Raw genomic sequence first — 24,986 nt, 5'->3', positions numbered from 1 at the left:
CTCTTTTTTTTAAATTGGTGTTACACTGGCAACCTTCTAAACCTCCGGTACCATGGCCAATTTTAAGGATAAACTCAAAAACTAAGTAATCCATTAAATGTCACAGACTATGTATAAAAGGAAGGAAAAGCCTCAAAGAGCTCCAAATCCAAAGATTTAAAGAGCTAATAGGACCAACGATCTACTCTTAATCATTGGCAAAAACCTTCCAATTAAACATATGTATTTCCATTATTTTTTAAGTTCCAATGTCCATTATTCAAAAATAATATGCATAGCAGTCAGCAATGCACCTCTACTTAATGTCAACAGCTCAACTATAAAAAGCAAGCAGAACTTTTCTATTGTTGATTCAAATATCAAAAGCACTTATCTTTGAAAGGCAAAAATAAAGCAGAATTCTTCCAGCTTTCTTCAAACCCCCAGACCAACGGTGGCCAGCATTTCGCTTAGCTGCTTCAGGGTCCAAGATGACGGGGCAATTTTGTAAGGACAGCACTTCTATTCCTCTTGGATAATGAAAATACATATGTTTGATTGGAAGGTTTTTGCCAATGATGAAGAGTAGATAGTTGGATCCTACTAGTTCTATAAATCTTGGATTTGGAGCTCTTTATGGCGGCTCTGCTCTCCTGGAGCCAGTAAAAATCTAATCCCCTGCTTTGACTGGGAAGCCGGCTACGCCTTTGAGAATAGTAGGTTCTCCTTTGCCCTCTGCCAGAGTACCTCCAGGATGAGGTACTCTGGAAGACGGAAAAGAGTGGATGAGGTACTCTGGTTGAGCCACGAGTGGACTGGACAGTGGACTTGATGGTGTCAGTACATTTCTTGATGAGGTCTGTGACCTCTTCCACCTTGTCACCAAAAAGGTTGTCTCCCTGGCAAGGAACATGTCTAAGGCACACAGCCAGGCAAGTCTGCACATCCCAATATCCATTACGGAGGCTCTGGATGTTGCACTGAAAGTATCATAGGTTGCCCAGATCATGTGGTTCTCGCACTCCTGCTGCTTTACTAGCTGGCAGAGTTCTGCAGCCTTGTCTTGGGGCACACTGTCTGTAAACTCTACAACATTGTTCACTAAGTTCCACAAGTGCATGCTCATTAAGAGCTGGCAAGCATGTATGCAGGAAGCAAACATAGTATTCTGAAAAAACTCTCTCCCAAAAGAACCTGACGTCCGAACCTCCCTCACAGAAGGCACCGAGGAGTGAGTCTTGGAGCTTTTGGCTCTTTTGAGAGCAGATTTGACTACCATGGAATGGTGAGGAAGCTGAAGCTTCTCGAATCTGGGAGCTTTCTGGATTCTATACATAGAATTGGCCTTCTTGTGCACAGGCTGTAGGGGGGGGGGGGGGGCTCTCCCACTGCTTCATCTGTACATTCCTATTGTTTCTGTGCACAGGCATTGCCACAGCATCCTTTAGAGGAGAGTTGAACTTGAGGATGTCCAACAACTTGGCCCTGGGCTCAGTTTCCACATCAAATGGGATGGACTTTGCCACTTCCTTAACAAAATCAGTAAAGGAGAGCTCCTCAGACAACCTCCTTTCATATGGAGGGGAGGGGGGGGGGGGTCTGAAGGAAGACCAAAGGATCCTCCTCCTCTGTGAGGATCTCTGGCACCTTCTCAGACTCCCAGGAGTGGTCTGAATCATTAGACTCATAAAAGTATTCCTCCATGAATGTTTGACTCTGTGCCTGCCTCAGTCTGCAGACAGGTTGGTCAGGCCTTGGACGTAGGGAACCGAGGGACGGGTGATCTCCGGTGTCCCAAAGAAGCTTCCTTCCCCAAGGGATTGGACAATGACATTGTCTCCATGGGCAATGACCAGTGTCCTGCAGGGCACTGGTGTGAATGAATGTGTGACAGGCAGGGCATGGGCTTCTAGGATGTGTGGACGCTCCATTTGGCCCAATGATGAAGCTCTCAATGTCTCAGCATCATATTGAGCAAGCGCCCCATCTCCTCCCGGAGACTTACTCAGATCTGCTCCTTGAGAACCATCAGTCAAGGCTAGGGCTCAGCTGGTGTAGTCACTTCCCTTGAAGTACTCGGGGCTGAATCAATGACCTGGTCCTGCTCAATGGAGGCTGTTGCACTCACACTGGGTCTTTGGAGAGTGAGCGGGTATCGAGAATGTTGATGCCCCAGTGCTCTCGATGCTATGCCTTGAAGGGGACCAATGCTGGTGGCTTCTTGGCCTCTATCAGATGCACAGCTTTAGGGTCCTTCAGCACTGATGTGTCAAGTCCTTCATTGCTCTCAGGGTGGGATCAGTTGATGCTAGATTTGGATGGCCACTATCAACACTCTATGCCAATGAATCCCCCTGTGTCCAATGCAGATCTGGGGAGCCATAGGGACAGATGCCTCCAATGCTGGAGTCAATGGACTAGACTTCTTGGTGCCAAAAATATGTTTGCACTGTTTCTTACGACCTCCATGACATCTGTAGACAGAGTTTATAAGGAGGAGGATTATGGATGGACCCTTAAACACTACAGGCACCAGGTATGAGAATCTGTAAGAGCCATGGTCTGGGAACACTTTAAAACCACTGGAAGTTTTAAGGGACATTTTAAGGGACATCCCTAGGCTCACTGATCTCATCTCATGGCTTCCAGTATCATCTTTACGCTGATGACACCCAGCTCTATCTCTCCACACCAGACATCACCGCAGAGACCCAGGCCAAGGTATCGGCCTGCCTATTCGACATTGCTGCCTGGATGCCCAACCACCACCTGAAGCTGAACATGTCCAAGACCGAGCTCCTCGTCTTTCCACCTAAGCCCACTTCTCCTCTTCCCCCACTCTCTATCTCAGTTGATGGCACCCTCATCCTCCCCGTCTCATCTGCCCGCAACCTCGGGGTCATCTTCGACTCCTCCCTCTCCTTCTCTGCGCATATCCAGCAGACTGCCAAAACCTGTCGCTTCTTCCTTTTCAACATCAACAAAATTTGCCCTTTCCTCTCTGAGCACACCACCCGAACTCTGGTCCACGCTCTCATTACCTTTCGTCTCGACTACTGCAACTTGCTCCTCACTGGCCTCCCACTCAGCCATCTATCCCCCCTTCAATCCATTCAGAACTCTGCCGCACGTCTCATATTCCGCCAGAACCGATATACTCATATCACCCCTCTCCTCAAGTCGCTTCACTGGCTTCCGATCAGATACCGCATCCAATTCAAGCTTCTCCTCCTTACTTACAAATGCACTCACTCTGCTGCTCCACCCTACCTCTCTACCCTCATCTCCCCCTACGTTCCTGCCCGTAACCTCTGCTCACATGACAAATCCCTCCTCTCAGTACCCTTCTCCACCATTGCCAATTCCAGGCTCCGCTCATTTTCCCTTGCCTCACCCTATGCGCCTGGAACAGTCTTCCTGAATCCCTACGCCAAGCCCCCTACCTACCCATCTTCAAATCCTTGCTTAAAGCTCACCTCTTCAATGCTGCATTCGGAACCTAATCTTTCGAACATATAGGTTGCCCTAATCTGTCTGACCTATCTGATTAACTGTACATTTGTCTTTTTAGATTGTAAGCTCTTCGAGCAGGGACTGTCCTTCCATGTTAAATTGTACAGCGCTGCGTAACCCTAGTAGCGCTTTAGAAATGTTAAGTAGTAGTAGTGGTAGTAGACATCTGAGAGGAAAACAAGCCGAGGTGAAATAAAATAAAAAAACTCAATATTGACAAAAATCTACCTTGTTGGTGATGCTTGCAGCTTAAGGAGATCTAGTGAGCTGTGACAAAAAAAAAAAAGAAAAGGAACTTATAAAGTGCTGAGAACCTAACTAGCACACTAAGAGGTGGGTAGACGGCAACTGCCCTGCACAAACAGTTAGATGAATGGAGAAAATAAGATGGAAGAAATGGGCAAAAACTGCCAAAATTACTGAGATGCAAGCTGAGGGGAGAACTCGACAAATGCAACCTCAATGCTCCGCCAAAAAGATAAGACTGGCTTGGTCCCATATGACGATGGCAGGGGGGGAAGGCACTTGAGTGCACAGTGTGCTGCCCTCAAAAGCTTTGAGAAGATGCTGGAGAGCAGTATCTGAATCATATAGCCTATCAGTATGGATTTCTCATCCTGCTTGCCCTCAGGGGGGAAAAATATGTTGAATAAAATCGTGGTCTGGAGTTCCCACACCTGCTCTCCTATCATTTTCTAATTTCTATTCCTCTAGGTGTTTTTATTGCTGTTAGCATTTCCACATTTTTCCTCTTCTGTTTGCCTCTCTTTTCCCAGAGACTTCTCTCCCAAATACACAATCCCTCTAGATCTCTTGTTCTATTCTTCCTTCTCACTCTCTCTACATAGAGTACGTTTGATCTGTCATGCTAACCTTCTAAAACTTTTCTATCCTAATACATTATATTTCTGTTCTCTTCCATAGTTTCATTTTCTTTTGCTCCTGACCCCTCAACCTGACCTCAAACACACTTCACCCCTCCCTTCCCCAATATTTTCTGATTGGCATTGGCTTAAGGTACAGATCCGATACTTTTTGCTCCATTCTGTGGTTTAAATTTCAGTTATTGTGGCAGCAATTGCTGTTGAAGTCCTGCAACTGCAAAACAAATTTGATATATACAATATACTGCTAGAACTGGGCAATTATCAATGTATATTGTGTGCCACAAAAAGGACTAACATGACCTTTATGCTCTTTAACTGTAATACTTGCTTGGAATTTTTGAGCTGCCATCATCAGTACTAATAGCTATCTGATATAAGGGGACAGTGGGAATTGACTACAGGCTCCAGAAATGAGGAAGACAATCTTGATGCTTAAAAAGGTTTATTGATCAAAGACCTGAAATTACTGTGTTTTGGCCTGCGACCAGCTTTAGGAGTCTAAAACCAGATATACATTTTATATAATGAATAACCAGTAAAATATGAAGTATTTACAAAATAAAACCACATGGAATGCGGATATTGGTTATCAAAACAGAAATATTTATAAAAAGAGAAATATTTTTATGTAAAGACAATGAACACAGATAATTCAACATATACGCATATTCAACAGATCGCCAAAACCTGTCGTTTCTTTATCTACAACATTAGCAAAATTCGCCCCTTCCTTTCTGAATACGCTACCAGAACCCTTATCCAAACCCTTGTTACCTCTTGCTTGGATTATTGCAATTTGCTTCTCACTGGTCTTCCACTCAGCCATCTCTCTTCTCTCCAGTCTGTCCAAAATTCTGCAGCACGACTTATTTTCCGCCAAAATCATTATACCCACACTAGCCCACTCCTCAAGTCACTTCACTGGCTCCCTGTCTGCTTCCGCATACAGTTCAAACTTCTCTTACTGACCTTTAAATGCATCCATTCTGCAGCCCCTCATTACCTCTCCACTCTCATCTCTCCCTACATTCCTCCTTGTGAACTCCGCTCACTGGACAACTCTCTCTTGTCGTCCCCCTTCTCCTTCACTGCTAACTCCAGACTTCGTTCCTTTTTCCTCGCGGCACCTTATGCCTGGAATAGACTTCCTGAGCCTGTACGTCTAGCTCCATCTCTAACTGTTTTCAAATCTATGCTGAAAACCCATCTTTTCACCACTGCTTTTGGCTCCTAGCCACTACTCAATTGCCCTCCCCTTGTTCCTTTTCACCCAGTACTTCCTTTGCCCTTAATTGTCTTGTCTGTCTGTATTTTTAGATTGTAAGCTCTATTGAGCAGGGACTCTCTCTCTGTGTCAGGTGTTCAGCGCTGCGTACATCTGGTAGTGCTATACAAATGCTAATAATAATAATATATAAAAAAATTAAAGAAACCATAAATAATGACACATGTATAACGCAATATAAAACTTAATATAAAAACAAATGGACTCCAAAAAGTTGAAGAAAAATGATGCATTAATGCTTATATTAGAATCTTTGGAAATAGACCAAGTGAAAATACATATAGGAATAAAAAGAACGTGTGTACACTAAACTATAAATAAATGGGTAACAAAATCTCCAATATCAAATTTTTCAGTCAGTGATACAAAGGACTGGTCTACAAAACATACACCATAGGTTCTCAGAGAATGATCATATATACTGTATGATGTAGATAATATCTTAGCAAGAACAACATTTGTACATTCCATGTATATTAAGCAGACCCATGTTTGTAAAATGAGTGCACTAGAAAAAAGCTTGATCTCAATATCCCTTGACACACTGTGTACAACATCAGACCTCTCTGAGTCTAGATACGGTAGTACTGCACAGTTGATATCGAACTTTGAGGAACTAGTAAAAAAAACCTTGACAGGTATGTCCGAATTTACTATATATAATGTGTAATTAAAAGTAAAAATGCTGAGTAGGTCTTGGTGTTCTGCTTTGAAAAATAACAGTCAGTCCATGCGTAGTAGATAGAATATACTGTATATAATGTGTGGATAAAAATAAAACTAAAAATGCAGAGTAAGACTGTTATTTTTCAATGTAGTGTCAAGACTATGCGTAGTGGATAATAATTCTAGGGGAACTTATAAAATCCTTGAACTAATATTACACGATGTAGTCTGTGTAATGTAAAACTGAGCATTAAACCATTAAAGTTAACCATCAGCTTTATCCATTTGGTAAGTCGGTCATGGTGCTCCTTGGAAAAATTGTAGATTACCAAAAAAAAAAAAAAAGTATAATACTTGTCTTTTAGATGCCCACTAAATGTAAAGACTACTATTATATACTATCTCTCATAAACCTGCAGTAATACTAAGTAATCAAATGTGATACTAAGGGGGTCTTTTACTAAAGCTTAGCTCGAGTTATCTTCAGCAGGGCCCATTTTATTCCTATGAGCCCTGCTGCAGATAACTTGAGCTAAGCTTTAGTAAAAGACCCCCCTAAGTGATTAGAATGTTCAAATGCGTATGAGAAAAAAAGTGACAATGAAACTAACCATAAAAGATGTAAATGGCTTGTGCTTAGTTCTAAAGATTGATCTTACCTTAAGACTTCTGAAATAATGTTGCCGATAGCAGAAACGTGTGCGCCTTCTAATTGTGCGGCATGGAAACCAAGTAAAACTAGGCTGCAGTTTGTGTGTCATCTTTAAAGGCTCAAATAGGCGCCAAAATCACCAGGAGTAACGTATGGGTAACCAGTAACATTATATCCTGTAGCAATGCGAGCCAGAGGCGTAGTTAGACAGGGTATTTTGGATGGGCTAAGAAGTAAATTGGATGGGCCCTTCCATGCGCATGTGCCCCCTCTCCCCCAACCACAGACAACAAATATCTTCTCAGATATATATTTTTAAGTTTTCTTTTTTCACCTGCCCTACATCTTCTCCTGCTTCTCTGTGGCGTTCCAGCATCCGTCCCTCTCCAATGTCGGTACAAGCGTTCTTGACGCCTGTGGCGATTCATTCTCGCTCCTTGCGTCGGCCCCAAAGCCTAAAATGTTTTTGCAATGTTAAATTGTCTTAAGTAGTGTGTACATTAACACAATATGTCAGTGCTGTAGTTATTAACAGTAAATAAATTTCAAGCGGTACCTACAACTACTTACTGTACACATTCACTCAGTAACAAGTATGCTGCTTTATAGACTTCCACTTATGCCAAAGTTTTCATTTAAATACTTGTTATTTAAACACACGTCTAGAATTTCCAGAAAATGGTGGTATTATCCAACAGATGCAGTTAATTACTTTTTTTCTTCTATTTCTCAAAATACGTTTTGTTAGGGACCATCGTGGTATATTCAGATTTGTAAGATTCTTTTGTTTTTGGATTTATTACATGCACGTGTTTTCATTAGCAAAAGTAGGTCATTCGAGATTCTTGTTAACATACAGATTTTCTCTATCTTGAATCTTTATGACTGGCTTTTACCCTAATGTATGTATTTATCCTGGATCATGGCGTCATTAATACTTGTATATCTGGTTCTAGTTAATAGGTAAAGCTTAGTTAGGTGATTACACAATATTAAACAGTGCGAGATGTCTTTTTCTAATTTTTTACATAACAATTCATTGTTTAACAGCAACACACTAAGAACTGATGATGCTCGCATCGCTACAGGATGTCACTGGTTACCTGTACGTCACTCCTGGCGATTTTGGTGCCTTTTTGAGCCTTTAAAGATGATACACAAACTGCAGCCTAGTTTTACTTGGCTTCTATGCTGCATGGTTAGAAGACACACACATTTTCTGCTATTGGCAACATTGTTTTAAAAGTCTTTCTCAAGGTAAGATCGATCTTTAGAACTAAGCACAAGCCATTTACATATTTTATGGTTAGTCATTGTCACTTTTTCCCTCATACACATTTGAACAGTCTGATCACTTAGTATCACATTTGCTTACTTAGTATTACTGCGGGTTTATGAGAGATAGTATATAATAGTAGTCTATACATTTAGTGGGCCATCTAAAAGACAGAGACATTATAAAATGTTTTTAGAAATCAACAACTTTTCTAAGAGCACCATGACCCGCTTACTGAATGGATAAAGCTGACGGTTAACTTTCATGGTTCAATACTCAGTTTTACATTACACAGACTACATTGTGTAATATTAGTTCAAGGATTTTATAAGCTCCTCTAGACTTAGTATCCACTACGCATGGACTGTTATTTTTTAATGCAGAGTGTAAAGTGCTACTCAGCAATTTTTCTTTTAATCACACATTATATATATTGTAATGATGGGCTGTATCTCACTTGTGGCAGGAAAAAAAATCCTTGGGGAGAAATTTAGACAATATGTTTCTAGGCATTTAAACTAGAAGGCAGGGATGGCATATGGAGGCAGGTCACTTCCAGTGGTCACCCCCAGGTAAAGCTAAAAATAAGATGTGACAGTAGAAAAGAAAGCAATGAAAACAACAATCTTAACAAATTACTTCTTACCAACACAGCAGAAAGTGAAACAAACAAACAAAAAACTAAACAGAAGACGAAAATGCCACTGAAATGTAGATGGAAAGCGATGACCACAAATGCTTGCAGTCTAAGCAATGAAGTTCATGACCTGCAAGCCCTGATGTTAGAGGCAGACTTAGATATTGTTGCAACCAAGGAGACATGGTTCAATGCAAACATACCAGGCTACAATGTATTTAGGAAGGACAGAGATGGTCGTAAAGGTGGAGGAGCAGCTCTGTATGTGAGAAACGATATCCCAACAACTGAAATGACAGGGGCCTGGGGAAAGGAAGAAGTGATATGAATCACCTTAAAAAGAGATAATGGAACCTCTGTCTACATGGGTGTTGTCTACAGACCTCTGACACAATCGGAGGAACTAGATAAAGATCTGGTTACAGATATCCAAAAGTTGTGAAAGAAGAGCTGTTGCTGGGAGATTACAACCTGCCTGATGTGTATTGGAAAGTTCCATCTGTGGAATTGGAAAGGAGTAGAGAGATTGTGGATACTTTTCAAAGTGATGACAGAACCCACGAGGGAGGGAGCGACGCTGGATCTGGTGCTCACAAATGGGGAAAGTGTGTCTAAGGTCCAAGTGGGTGCCCACCTGGGCAGCAGTGACCAAACAGGCACTGTTGAGTGGCTGAAGTGGAGGGCAGCCACTCAAAACTCAAAGTCCTGGATTTCAAACATGCTGACTTTAGTATAATGGAGGAATACCTCAAGACAGAAATAGTGGAATAGTGGGAAGAGATGTAATGGAACTGAGTCTTGCATAGTTATTATAAATTCCAGTTGAGCTGATGGGCTCAAGAGGGGCTTTAGGTAATTTATTTTGAACTCTAGGAGCTCCAACATCCAGGTAGTTTGCTTGTTGATTATATGGCCACTCCTTGAGACACCCTCTTGATTGATCATCCATCCAGACAGGGAACCACATGCACACTTAATTCATAAAGTTACATAGTCAAGGGTCATTAATTTGATATATTGCCTTTCTGTAGCACAACCAAAGTGGTTTACATTTATTATATGTAGGTAATTTCTCTGTCCCTAATGGGCAATGGAGAATTAAGTGAATTGCCCAGAATCAGAAGGAGCTGCAGTGGTAACTGAACCCAGTTTCCCACATTTTCAGCCCACTGCACTAACCATTGGGCTACTCCTCCACTGCTAGACATTTTGTGATTGTGGTGCTAAAGAGCAGCGATGACGTTTTCCTATTTCAATTCGGAGATATTTCTTGTGATATAGAACTACATCTAAAATGTAGGCATGCCTTATCCTCCTTGAACACTTTTACCCTATGTCGTCCAGCAGTTCAACTCCTTCACGGATAATTTGCTTTGGATACACATAAAGGTTTTAGCATTATTTTTCCCTCCACAGCAATGACATAGCCAGAAGGCAATTTTTGGGTGGGCATGTTGCATTTCTTTGCTGCCCCCTCGCCATCCCACTTAACTTAAAAATTGAATAGCTTAGCTGGCAGTGATTCCCAAGCCACATCAACTGAACATATCCTCAGCCTGTCCAACCCCCAGGCTGTCAGAAGTTCCACAGCAGTTGGAGCAGATATTTAGTGGCACTATCTGGTTAGGTGCCACTGAATATCAGCTCTAGGACAAGCCAGTGCGATTTAACCTGACAGGAACCTCTCCTGATCAGTTAAATCATTTTAAATAATCGACCCTCTGGTTGCTTCATTACTTTCTGATTAACAGATTATTTTTATTTCTGACATTTTTATTGTAATTTAATAAATTGTTGATTGTATTTTGTTATTGATTTATTGTGTCTGTGGATTATGTTTTTATTGTAACCTGCCTTGAAGTCTTCTAAGATTCAATATTCTGGGATATAAAGATCAGATGGTACTTAAAAGAATGAAAAGTTGCTCATTAAATCATATGTACTGTACTGAATATATTCTGAGATGTTATTAAGGAGAAAGTTCAATACACACACCACACACAAGCTACCTTCTAGGAAGCTGTAAAAATAATTTTGCTGAAGTATTACAGGTGTGATTTAAACCAATAGCAAATACCAGTTTCTTCAAGTGATATAAATTCTCAGCTCCACACAGTTCTGATGAACTCACCCTTCCAGTTCTTGTCTCCATTTTGGCATCTATTAACCTTAGTGTAGGGCGATGGAACATATTTGCCTTCAAAGTCTCTGGCAATAATTCTTCACTAAATAGGGGCTTTAGTTATTCTAGAGATTTTAGTTGTGATCAGGCTGATGAGTTGAGAGTCAAAATGTCAGTCACTTGCTTCCCTATCCAACCCTCATATGGAGTAATATACATCTACTACCATCCTATATTTATGGCTATTTTAAAATAACATTTAACATCAGAGTGCACTAAACTAACAAATTAGACACACTGTCCAAATAATTTACTTAAAATAAATCTAAGGAACAATCACAGCCTCCTTCTGCTTTGAAACAAGGCAGCTAAATTACAGGTTCAATAGAAACGAAAGAAAATAATGGCCATTTCAACCACACATTAGAATAGCAGAAGCAGAGGAAAAATAGATCTATATACCTTTCAAGCATGAAAAGCTCAGTATTATCATATTTGCATCATATTATAAAGCTGATCTAGTTATGTGATTTCCTAAGGTTACACTGCTGGCTTTCATTTATATCATTAAATCCAAAACAATTGATATAGGTATTTTATATCCAGAATGCCATACACCTGTAGCCCAATGAATCTTCCTGTTTCATTTTACAGAAAGGGTAGCTTTTATTCTACTTACTTCCTTTTCCACTAAAAGCTGACACATTTCTGCGGCCACTATCTCATATTAACTACCAAACAAAAGTTAAAACCACACAGAACAGCAATGACATACTATCCTTGTCCAATTTGTTTCATTATTTTTATTTTCATTTATATAACGCTTTTCTATAAATCATACTGACATTCTTTCATCACACTTACAGTGAGAAGATAAATGTTTTATATAACATATACCAGTTTAAGACAGAAGTCACTAAACAGCTTAAACAACAAAAGCAATAAGGTTAAAATGATGATTTTATAGCTATCCTCAAGGTAAAAGTTACAAGGAAAAAGAACATGTTATAACATGTTTTATTGTTTTTGTTTTAGAAAATTAAAACCATTGTTCTTCTAGTAGAATCTAGGTTCACTGTGTATATAGTTATACCTATTATGATCCATAAACATAGCTTTTCACAATTCTACTAGCCCAGTGCATACCCTATACATTCAGTAATCCTATATATAAAGGCAAGTCTACTAGTAATTTTAAGGGAATTCAAGGATAAAAAGACAATAAGACATGTCATTACAAGTTATAATTAAATATAATTGCATGAAAATGTTCTCTCTGGATATGAAAACTTTTTTCTTTTAAACAAAATACTGCCTGAACTGTGTTATTACTTCTAGAGTTACATGCTTGCTCACCAAAGGGAGGGGGCTGATTGAATCATGTACTAAACTAAACCAATCAAGAAAATATTAATTCTGTTCTGCAAATTTTAAAGTAGCCTGGTGTTCTGCTGATGCCTGTTATGCCTGTAATATGTCTGGAACGACTTCCACGAGTTAACGTGTTATACACCTCCTACCTCTCCATATTTAAATTTCTCCTTAAAACATATCTTCTTTGAAGTTACTTTTAAATCTTAGAACACTGGCTCATTCTGATCATAGCTTTGTTGATTTTTAACTCTGTTTTCTCCAATTTATACTTTTCCTGAAATCTCATGTCTTGTCTTTGTGTTTTAAATAGATGGTAAATTCCAGGGAGCAAGGTTTATCTCCTATATATCTATCTCTATCTATATATCTCTCTTTATATATATATCTATATCAGATGAAGCCAAGGTTTTTCAAGAGAGTCACAAGTTCAGAAATAAATGTGTTTGTAGGCAGTAAAATCTCTTCTGAAACTGTGATTTCATGTCCACCAAATTGCTTGACAATGCTTCAAAATCCTAAGTGCTAATTAGGTAAAACATTCTCTTTGCTAAACATCTGATATGGGTCACATTGGGCCTACAGGGTGTGTACACTGGACACCTCTGATCTATATAATGCCTTTTATGTTTTGTACTGCTACATAAATAAGTATAGAAGTAGCAGTGGTGGGTACTAGCACTGAATATCCGGGCACAAGACAGCTGCCTGGATTACCCAAGTACCACCAATATTCAATGGCAGCAAGCGGATAGATACCCAGTTAACTTAGGACAGCCTTTTTGCTGTCCTAAGTTAACCAAACAGCTATCCAGGCACTGCCACTGAATAATGGTGGTGCCCTGGTAATTCCTGGCTCCGGTCAGCCTGCCACTGGTACTACATAGTCAGACAGTGCTGCAGCAATCACCATCTGGCTATGTATGTACCAATGAAAATTGGAGTATGACCTGGTCAGCGCTACTTAATTAGGTAGGAGCCTTGGCCATAACCAAAGGATATGCAACCACTTATCGGAATGAACAATTTTTTTTTAATACTACAATCCCAAGTTTGTTGGGGCAAAAAATGAAATAAAAAGCCTGGTGGACTCTTTATGATTTTACTCTGCTCCAAGTACAATGTAACAACTCTTACAATCCAAAGAATGCAGGGCTTGTTCACTTTTTTTGGCATGTAGCCTTGAGAAAATGATGGAAGAATAATTAAGGTGAAGGTCAACACAGTCTTAGGTAGGAACTTAGGATGCATGTGAAATATTACCCTATTGTAAATAAACTTTCTATAAGATGGATATATGTTAAGGGCAGGAGCTCAGATGTTGAGCTATCCAGGTCAGGCACATTAGCCCAATGATACCCAAATTTGTTTTCAGGGATGCATAGCTAATCTGATTTTTAGGATATGCATCATAAACATACATGCAGTGTACACAAATCTCTCTCATACATACTGACTGTCTATATATTCTGAAAACTGGATTGGCTGGGGATCTCCCAGGACAGATATTTGGATACCAGTTTTATTTTTAAATTCTATATTTTCAAATTTTCACATAAGGCATACAATCCTTATAAACAGCAAATAGGATGCTGCCACAAAGAAAAATAAGACAATCCAAACACCCATAAAATATACATAACAAGCACCCAACATCTCTCAAGAAAGAATCCAAAAGAAAATATTAGGAAAGCTCCTATTATTTATTAGTGACATTTATATCCCACATTATCCCAAGGAACCTTGAGTTCAATGCGGTTTACATAGAAAACCCACCAATTAAATATAAACTCAAAAATATATGACTCATTAAACCTCCTTAGTTGATGTTATTCAGGTTAGACACAGTGGCATAGCCAGAAGGCAATTTTTGGGTGGGCCGACAGGTTGGATGGGTGGCACTAGAGAAACACCTGCCACCTGATATACCCTGCCCAATAACTTCAATGGGAGTGGGGTAGGTGTGTGGTAGGAGTAGAGGCGTCCACTGAGCCACGGTCCGCCAACACACATATGCTTCCCCCAAATATGCTCTAAATATTACAATGGGGCCCTAAAATATCAATACAACTATCAAGAAAACTGAAGAAGCCAAAGTACTATAGAATACTACATAGAAAATTGATGCTAACAGAATACTTTGGTCACACACACAGAACACAAATGCCAAATACAGAATAAGTGACCACAAACCATAAACAAATTAAATCAAAATCCCAAGAGAGAACCCCAGGACAGCTGGAAGCTGAAGAAGGTGCAGCCTGCTAGTAAGCTTTTGTGTCCCCTCCCAAATTTCTGCCTTGGGCCCCAGCCATATTGAGCAGGATGTACATTTCAAATCTGACATATTCTAGTCACAAAATAGAAAAATAAAATTCTTTTCTACCTTTTGTTGTCTGCTCATTTTATTTTTCAAGTCATGTTGGTCCCAGGCTCTGGTTTCTACATCCTTCTGTCTTCTCTTAACTCACTCACCAAGGTCTCATGTTCATTTGATATTTCTACTGTCTCTCTATGTCCACTATCCATCTTCTTCCATCTCTGTACCTCTATCTTCCTCCATGTTTAGTATTTCCTTTTCTGTGTTCCTATATTTCTCTGTCCAGCTTCTCCCCTTCTCTTCATCCTCAGTACCAATATATCTCAACCCTCTCTGACCCTACCCCATCCAGCTTCTCTTCCTCTCACTCCCTTCCCCTTTCCAGCATCTGGTTTGGTTGCTTGATTCCCTGCCTGCCCACCCACCCCACCCTCCCTTCCTCCCTCACGATATAGATTTACTATTTAATCCTCTTTTCCTTCATCTCCCTGGTCTGGTATCTCTGTTTCCCTTCCCTCCCTCCTTGTGCTGTTCCAGCAGTTCTCTCCCTTCCCTCCACTTCTCCTCCCCCTCTTCCTTCCACATCCAGCAGCTCTCTCCCTTCCATCCAAATTTCCTCCTCCTCTTCTTCCCACATCTAGCAGTTCTCTCCCTTCTCTCCATCCCCCTCCTCCTCCCCCACATCCAGCAGCTCTTTCTTCCATCCAGTCTCCTCCTCCTCTTTCTCCAAGTTCAGCAGCTCTCTTCCTTCCCTCCAGTCCCCTCTTCCTCTGAAGTCCAGCATTTCTCTCCCTTCCCTCCAGTCCCTTCTTACTCTTCCTCCCATGTCCAGCAGTTCTTTCTTCCATTCAGTCCTCTCCCTCTCATGTCCAGCAGCTCTCTCCCTTCCCTTCAGCCCCTTCCTTCTCTTCCTCCCATGTCCAGCAGCGCTCTCCCTTCCATCCAGATCCCCTCTTCCTTTTCCTCCCATCTCCAGAAACTCTCTCCCTTCCATTCAGATCCCCCCTCCTCTTCCTCCCACATCCAGCAGCTCTCTCCCTTTCCTCCAATTCCCTTCCTCCCACAAGTCCGGCAGCAATATCCTTTCCCTCCAGCTCCCGTCCTCCCCCCACAAGTCCTGCACTTCTGCCTTCCTCCAATCCAACACCCTCACTGCCTTTTCTCCCGTGGCTCTGGGTCCGGCAGCGTTGTCTGCCTCAAATTCTGCTCCTCCCTGCTGCTGTCTTGGTCCCTGCAGTTTTCTTTTTTGGGCCGTCACCGGCAGCGCTGTGATTCACACAAGCAGCTCCACTCCCCCCTGCCGTGTCCATCTGGCCCTATGTAAACAGGAAGTGCATCATAGAGGGCCGGATGGACTCGGCAAAGGGGAACAGAGTTGCTTGTGTGAATCGCAGGGCTGCTGGCAACGGCCCCAAAAAAGAAAGCTGCAGGGACCGAGGCAGCGGCGGGGAGAAGCAGAATTTGAGGCAGGCAATGCTCTCAGATGGCCGGATCCAGAGCCGTGGGAGAAAAGGCAGCGAGGGATGTTGGGCTGGGGATAGTTAGGGTGGACCTCAAGCAAAAGTGGGTGAGCCTGGGCCCACCCGTGGCTATACCCCGGGTTTGACACTGTATCCAGAGATATCTTAACAGAACACAGTTTACTCAAACCCTTTCAGGTGTTCAGGTCTAAAAAAAAGCGAATGCTACATACCTGTAGAAGGTATTCTCCGAGGACAAGCAGGCTGATTGTTCTCACTGATGGGTGACGTCCTCGGCAGCCCCTCCAATCGGAATCTTCCTAGCAAAGTCCTTTGCTAGCTCTCGCGCGCCCGCGCGCACCGCGCATGCGCGGCCGTCTTCCCGCCCGAAACCGGCTCGAGCCGGCCAGTCCAGTATGTAGCAAGACAATACACTTCAAGGGAAGACACAACTACAAAGGGGAGGCGGGCGGGTTTGTGAGAACAATCAGCCTGCTGTCCTCGGAGAATACCTTCTACAGGTATGTAGCATTCGCTTTCTCCGAGGACAAGCAGGCTGCTTGTTCTCACTGATGGGGTATCCCTAGCCCCCAGGCTCACTTAAAACAACAACCATGGTCAATTGGGCCTCGCAACGGCGAGGACATAACTGAGATTGACCTAAAAAATTTACCAACTAACTGAGAGTGCAGCCTGGAACAGAACAACAGGGCCCTCGGGGGGTGGAGTTGGATCCTAAAGCCCAAACAGGTTCTGAAGAACTGACTGCCCGAACGGACTGTCGCGTCGGGTATCCTGCTGCAGGCAGTAATGAGATGTGAATGTGTGGACAGATGACCACGTCGCAGCTTTGCAAATTTCTTCAATGGAGGCTGACTTCAAGTGGGCTACCGACGCAGCCATGGCTCTAACATTATGAGCCGTGACATGACCCTCAAGAGCCAGCCCCGCCTGGGCGTAAGTGAAGGAAATGCAATCTGCTAGCCAATTGGATATGGTGCGTTTCCCTACAGCCACTCCCCTCCTATTGGGATCAAAAGAAACAAACAATTGGGCGGACTGTCTGTGGGGCTGTGTCCGCTCCAGGTAGAAGGCCAATGCTCTCTTGCAGTCCAATGTGTGCAGCTGACGTTCAGCAGGGCAGGAATGAGGACGGGGAAAGAATGTTGGCAAGACAATTGACTGGTTCAGATGGAACTCCGACACGACCTTTGGCAAGAACTTAGGGTGAGTGCGGAGGACTACCAGGGCTACCAGGGCCTGAAGCTCACTGACCCTACGAGCGGAAGTAACTGCCACCAAGAAAATGACCTTCCAGGTCAAGTACTTCAGATGGCAGGAATTCAGTGGCTCAAAAGGAGGTTTCATCAGCTGGGTGAGAACGACATTGAGATCCCATGACACTGTAGGAGGCTTGACAGGGGGCTTTGACAAAAGCAAACCTCTCATGAAGCGAACAACTAAAGGCTGTCCCGAGATCGGCTTACCTTCCACATGGTAATGGTATGCACTGATTGCGCTAAGGTGAACTCTTACAGAGTTGGTCTTGAGACCAGACTCAGACAAGTGCAGAAGGTATTCAAGCAGGGTCTGTGTAGGACAAGAGCGAGGAGCTAGGGCCTTGCTGTCACACCAGACGGCAAACCTCCTCCACAGAAAGAAGTAACTCCTCTTGGTGGAATCTTTCCTGGAAGCAAGCAAGACGCGGGAGACACCCTCTGACAGACCCAAAGAGGCAAAGTCTACGCTCTCAACATCCAGGCCGTGAGAGCCAGGGACCGGAGGCTGGGATGCAGAAGAGCCCCTTCGTTCTGCGTGATGAGGGTCGGAAAATACTCCAATCTCCACGGTTCTTCGGAGGACAATTCCAGAAGAAGAGGGAACCAGATCTGACGCGGCCAAAAAGGAGCAATCAGAATCATGGTGCCTCGGTCTTGTTTGAGTTTCAACAAAGTCTTCCCCACCAGAGGAATGGGAGGATAAGCATACAGCAGGCCTTCCCCCCAATCCAGGAGGAAGGCATCCGATGCCAGTCTGCCGTTGGCCTGAAGCCTGGAACAGAACTGAGGGACTTTGTGGTTCACTCGAGATGCGAAGAGATCCACCAAGGGGGTGCCCCACGCTTGAAAGATCTGTCGCACCACTCGGGAGTTGAGCGACCACTCGTGAGGTTGCATAATCCTGCTCAACCTGTCGGCCAGACTGTTGTTTACGCCTGCCAGATATGTGGCTTGGAGCCCCATGCCTTGACGGCGAGCCCAGAGCCACATGCTGACGGCTTCCTGACACAGGGGGCGAGATCCGGTGCCCCCCTGCTTGTTGACATAGTACATGGCAACCTGGTTGTCTGTCTGAATTTGGATAATTTGGTGGGACAGCCGATCTCTGAAAGCCTTCAGAGCGTTCCAGATCGCTCGCAACTCCAGGAGATTGATCTGTAGACCGCGTTCCTGGAGGGACCAGCTTCCTTGGGTGTGAAGCCCATCGACATGAGCTCCCCATCCCAGGAGAGACGCATCCGTTGTCAGCACTTTTTGTGGCTGAGGAATTTGGAAAGGACGTCCCAGAGTCAAATTGGACCAGATTGTCCACCAATACAGGGATTCGAGAAAACTCGTGGGCAGGTGGATCACATCTTCTAGACCCCCAGCAGCCTGAAACCACTGGGAGGCTAGGGTCCATTGAGCAGATCTCATGTGAAGACGGGCCATGGGAGTCACATGGACTGTGGAGGCCATGTGGCCCAGCAATCTCAACATCTGCCGAGCTGTGATCTGCTGGGACGCTCGCACCCGCGAGACGAGGGACAACAAGTTGTTGGCTCTCGCCTCTGGGAGATAGGCGCGAGCCGTCCGAGAATCCAGCAGGGCTCCTATGAATTCGAGTTTCTGCACTGGGAGAAGATGGGACTTTGGGTAATTTATCACAAACCCCAGTAGCTCCAGGAGGCGAATAGTCATCTGCATGGACTTCAGGGCTCCTGCCTCGGACGTGTTCTTCACCAGCCAATCGTCGAGATATGGGAACACGTGCACTCCCAGCCTGCGAAGTGCCGCTGCTACTACAGCCAAGCACTTTGTGAACACCCTGGGCGCAGAGGCGAGCCCAAAGGGTAGCACACAGTACTGGAAGTGACGTGTGCCCAGCTGAAATCGCAGATACTGCCTGTGAGCTGGCAGTATCGGGATGTGTGTGTAGGCATCCTTCAAGTCCAGAGAGCATAGCCAATCGTTTTCCTGAATCATGGGAAGAAGGGTGCCCAGGGAAAGCATCCTGAACTTTTCTTTGACCAGATATTTGTTCAGGGCCCTTAGGTCTAGGATGGGACGCATCCCCCCCTGTTTTCTTTTCCACAAGGAAGTACCTGGAATAGAATCCCAGCCCTTCTTGCCCGGATGGCACGGGCTCGACCGCATTGGCGCTGAGAAGGGCGGAGAGTTCCTCTGCAAGTACCTGCTTGTGCTGGAAGCTGTAAGACTGAGTTCCCGGTGGACAATTTGGAGGTTTGGAGGCCAAATTGAGGGTGTATCCTTGCCGGACTATTTGCAGAACCCACTGATCGGAGGTTATGAGAGGCCACCTTTGGTGAAAGCTTTCAACCTCCCTCCGACTGGCAGGTCGCCCGACACTGACACTTGGATGTCGGCTATGCTCTGCTGGAGCCAGTCAAAAGCTCGCCCCTTGCTTTTGCTGGGGAGCCGCGGGGCCTTGCTGAGGCGCACGCTGCTGACGAGAGCGAGCGCGCTGGGGCTTAGCCTGGGCCGCAGGCTGTCGGGAAGGAGGATTGTACCTACGCTTACCAGAAGTATAGGGAACAGTCTTCCTTCCCCCGAAAAATCGTCTACCTGTAGAGGTAGAAGCTGAAGGCTGCCGGCGGGAGAACTTGTCGAATGCGGTGTCCCGCTGGTGGAGAGACTCTACCACCTGCTCGACTTTTTCTCCAAAAATGTTGTCCGCACGGCAAGGCGAGTCCGCAATCCGCTGCTGGATTCTATTCTCCAGGTCGGCGGCACGCAGCCATGAGAGCCTGCGCATCACCACACCTTGAGCAGTGGCCCTGGACGCAACATCAAAAGTGTCATAAACTCCTCTGGCCAGGAATTTTCTGCACGCCTTCAGCTGCCTGACCACCTCCTGAAAAGGCTTGGCTTGCTCAGGGGGAAGAGCATCAACCAAGCCCGCCAACTGTCGCACATTATTCCGCATGTGTATGCTCGTGTAGAGCTGGTAAGACTGAATTTTGGCCACGAGCATAGAGGAATGGTAGGCCTTCCTCCCAAAGGAGTCTAAGGTTCTAGAGTCTTTGCCCGGGGGCGCCGAAGCATGCTCCCTAGAACTCTTAGCCTTCTTTAGGGCCAGATCCACAACTCCAGAGTCGTGAGGCAACTGAGTGCGCATCAGCTCTGGGTCCCCATGGATCCGGTACTGGGACTCGATCTTCTTGGGGATGTGGGGATTAGTTAAAGGCTTGGTCCAGTTCGCCAGCAATGTCTTTTTGAGGACATGGTGCAGGGGAACAGTGGACGCTTCCTTAGGTGGAGAAGGATAGTCCAGGAGCTCAAACATTTCAGCCCTGGGCTCGTCCTCCACAACCACCGGGAAGGGGATGGCCGTAGACATCTCCCGGACAAAGGAAGCAAAAGACAGACTCTCGGGAGGAGAAAGCTGTCTTTCAGGAGAGGGAGTAGGATCAGAAGGAAGACCCTCAGACTCCTCGTCAGAGAAATATCTGGGGTCTTCTTCTTCCTCCCACGAGGCCTCACCCTCGGTGTCAGACACAAGTTCACGGACCTGCGTCTGCAACCGTGCCCGGCTCGACTCCGTGGAGCCACGTCCACGATGGGGGCGTCGAGAGGTAGACTCCCTCGCCCGCATCGGCGAAGCTCCCTCCGCTGACGTAGTCGGGGAGCCCTCCTGGGAGGTGGCCGCAGTCGGCACCCGCACGCGGGTACCGACGTCGGAGACCTCACCCCGGGCGATGGGCCAGCCGGCGCCACGCTCGACGGTACCGGAGGCGCAAGCACCGCCGGTACCGGAGGGGTAGGGCGCAACAGCTCTCCCAGAATCTCTGGGGAGAACGGCCCGGAGGCTCTCGTTCAGAGCGGCTGCAGAGAAAGGCATGGAGGTCGATGCAGGCGTCGACGTCAGAACCTGTTCCGGGCGTGGAGGCTGTTCCGGGCTGTCCAGAGTGGAGCGCATCGACACCTCCTGAACAGAGGGTGAGCGGTCCTCTCGGTGCCGATGCCTGCTGGGTGCCGAATCCCTCGGCGACCCAGAGCTCTCGGTGCCGACGCGGGGAGGGGACCGGTGTCGATGCTTCTTCGACTTCTTCCGAAGCATGTCACCGGAGCTCCCCGGCACCGACGAGGAGGACGTAGAATCCAGCCGTCGCTTCCTCGGGGCCGAGGCCGAAGGAGGTCGGTCTCGGGGGGGCTGTACCGCAGGAGCCCTCAGGGTAGGAGGAGACCCACCCGAGGGCTCACCGCCACCAGCAGGGGAATGGACAGCCCTCACCTGCACTCCACTCGATGCACCACCGTCCGACGACATCAGGAGACGAGGTCCCGGTACCACCGACGTCGATGCAGCTATCCGATGTCTCGGCGCCGATGCAGAGGGCCTATGCCTCGATGCACTCGATGCACTGGCAGCCAAGGAAGAAGGTCTGGACGCTGATGACGTCGATGCACACGATGACCCCGGTGCCGATGCCGACGAAGAGCCCGAGAACAAAACGTTCCACTGGGCCAATCTCGCTACTTGAGTCCGCCTTTGTAAGAGGGAACACAGACTGCAGTTCTGGGGACGGTGCTCGGCCCCCAGACACTGAAGACACGAAGAGTGCCTATCAGTGAGCGAGATTACCCGGGCGCACTGGGTGCACTTCTTGAAGCCGCTGGAAGGCTTCGATGTCATGGGCGGAAAAATCACGCCAGCGAAGTCAAAATCCGAAATGACGAATTCGGAGCACCAAAACTTTAAGGGAGAAAAATCTCGACCGAGGCCGAAAAGAGGCCTACCCCGACAACGAAAGAAAACTTACCGGGGCAAAAACTGGAAATACGGGAAGGGGCAAACGAAACCCAAGGGGGTTTCCGGAGCACTTTCCGAACGAAAAGAAACTTTTCCGAAGAAAAAAACACGTCGATTAGATAACGGACGCGCGAGGTCGACTCTCCGGGGCTCGACACGACAAAAACACAGCCGTACCGAGTGCGGACGAAAGAAGACTGGCCGGCTCGAGCCGGTTTCGGGCGGGAAGATGGCCGCGCATGCGCGGTGCGCGCGGGCGCGCGAGAGCTAGCAAAGGACTTTGCTAGGAAGATTCCGATTGGAGGGGCTGCCGAGGACGTCACCCATCAGTGAGAACAAGCAGCCTGCTTGTCCTCGGAGAATGTATAGTACATTGACAATCAAACATTTTACAGGATATTTCAGTTCCCTCCTCCTGTCTTTCCATACATAACAAATTAGAAAAAAACAGCATATATGCTGACCAAAAAATCCACTGACTATGAATAAAGCAAATGCTTATTTTCTTATCAATCTCAGATACCAAGAAAACAAGTGGGGTTTGTGATCTGTCAAGTTCTCTGACACGCTTAGAGAATACATCATGCCCTGTTCAATTTTATCCCCATTCCTCTCAGCAACATTGATAGTCCTTTTATTCTTAAATGGAAGATAATATGAATTATAAGGTGGAAGCACTTCTACAGAAATATTTAATACCTCTATTACAGTGTTTTCAAAGTCAATCCTGGAGTACCCTCTTGCCAGTCAGGTTTTCAGGATATCCACAATGAAAATGCATGAGAGTGATTTGATATAATGGAGGCAGTGTAAGCAAATCAATTTCATGCATGTTCATTGTGGCTATCCAGAAAAACTGACTGTCAAGGGGGTAACTCCAGGACCGACTTGGGAAACACTGCTCTATTAGATATTTCTTAAGGTACCTAGGACCAATAATTTGAGAGAAAGGGAAGTTCAAAATACTTACAGATATCTCAGTCTATTTTCAAACATCTCCAATCTCCGCTGTACACTACCACCAATTAGACTGTACTCCCTGAATGTCTCCAACCTTCTTTTCCAATACATTTAACTGTTTTCCTGTTATATTGTTCTTTTATAGAGAGGTCACCCAAGTCATCACAAAGTCCACAGACTTCTCCAACTCTCCCACTTTAATCTCCATAGTACCTTCAAGGATAACAGCCTGCCAAAGAGACTCCAGTATAATCACAGCTGGTCACTGCAAATTCTGCAATCCCATGGCTTCCCCTCAGCAGGGTCCAGACCCACTCCCACAGCCTCCATGTCCTGTCCCTCTAGGGACAAAGTATTCACAGCTGACGCAGGTGTCAGCTCCTTGGAACAACCCTGCTGCTGGGTGCTCCTCATTATACTTGCACACAAAATTCTTGGCACCACCCAGTTGTTGCTTTGCATCCTGATGATACATTCGACGTGTCATCTCTTGGAACCAGTCCCACAGCCAACCCCCATAATAGGGAAGTTGTAACAGGACCTAATGGCAGAGGTTGGTCATTTGGGCTGAGATAAATCCTCCAAGCAAGGCAAGCTTCCCTTCTCTGGACTGCCAACAAGGACCCTTCAGCTGTATGGGACCATGCCAAAAGGAATGCAAGCTGCAAAATTGAAGACTAGGTTGTGATGAGGTGGTCGGGTTTACACTCAAACTTTTCCCTTATGCTTGCCCATGAGAGAAATAACTTTCTAATTAGAAAAACGAACTTGCAGTCCTGCTGAGAGCACCCCAATTATGAGTCAGACTCCAGAGCCTTCTTGGATCCTCCACCTGGACTACTCAATTACAAGAATATCACTGTTATAGGGTACAAGAAGCCAGAGGCAGCCATTTTAATGGACCTGGACTCTGTGTACCATAAGAGAAATGCAGTACAGGGCAGGTTAGTTCAGACGTCAGCAGGCAGAGCCAGGGTCTACTGAATAAAAGTGTGCACTCTTGTGTATGATACTGGGAGACAGCAAGGCAGCTACATGGTAGCTATGCCATCTGTTCTTTTGGTTGATTCAGACTGTGTGCATTCCATTGTAGAGGAACTCCTCAATGCAGGGCAAATTGGTTTGGATGTGAGTGGCATTATGGAGCTTTCAGTTTCCTTGGTCATGAGAGCAAGGCCTTGAACTCTGTTACTTGGAACCTGTGATCACCTTCTTACCATTAGGAAGTATGGTGTGTAGGGTCTCTCATATTTTCTATCATACAGTAAAGAAGAGAGGGTAGATAGGTACACATCTCATCATGGCATCTGACTTCTACACCCCTTTCTTGAAAAAAAAAGAATGAGCTTCAGCATGCCTTTCAGTCTTCAGTCATTAGCTGACTATGGTAATGCACTTCTGCAAAGGGTCTTGTAACTTCACTACAGCACCTGCAGTTTTATAAAGAACACTGCAATTAATGCTCTCTGTGGGACACAAAAGTTTCATCATGTCACCTCCTTCAAGCATCACACCATTGGCTTCCACGCAGGTATAAGATTAAATTGAAAATGCTAATTATGGTCTTCAAAGTCCTCTTGTCAGAACATCCCCAGTATCTAGAAGATCTTCTGATCCTTTATCACCTATCACATTTGTTATGATCTTATCAATCTGATCAATAAGTTATTCCATCACTCGGCAAAATTCGTTTGGAAGGCTGAAGCTATTCCATCAGTTATCTTGCTCTACTGGATTCACAAGCTCCTTTAAACTGACTTTATGTGAATGACAGAGGTTTAAAATAATAAGACGTAAGAGTTTGACATAACAGGCATCTCTGAGA

At 45.1% G+C, this 24,986-nt stretch overlaps 1 protein-coding gene across 3 annotated transcripts in view; it reads right to left on the bottom strand.

The window, feature by feature from the left end:
- CTDP1 (CTD phosphatase subunit 1) overlaps positions 1-24,986 on the bottom strand; it is a 360,755-nt gene that overhangs the window by 1,843 nt on the left and 333,926 nt on the right. The gene's annotated exons all lie outside the window — the stretch shown is intronic.

Source organism: Microcaecilia unicolor, chromosome 1 (assembly GCF_901765095.1).
Source record: "Microcaecilia unicolor chromosome 1, aMicUni1.1, whole genome shotgun sequence".
Taxonomy (NCBI): Eukaryota; Metazoa; Chordata; class Amphibia; order Gymnophiona; family Siphonopidae; genus Microcaecilia; species Microcaecilia unicolor.
The sequence above is the reverse complement of the archived record's forward strand: the minus strand, read 5'-3'. Positions and strand labels throughout refer to the sequence as shown.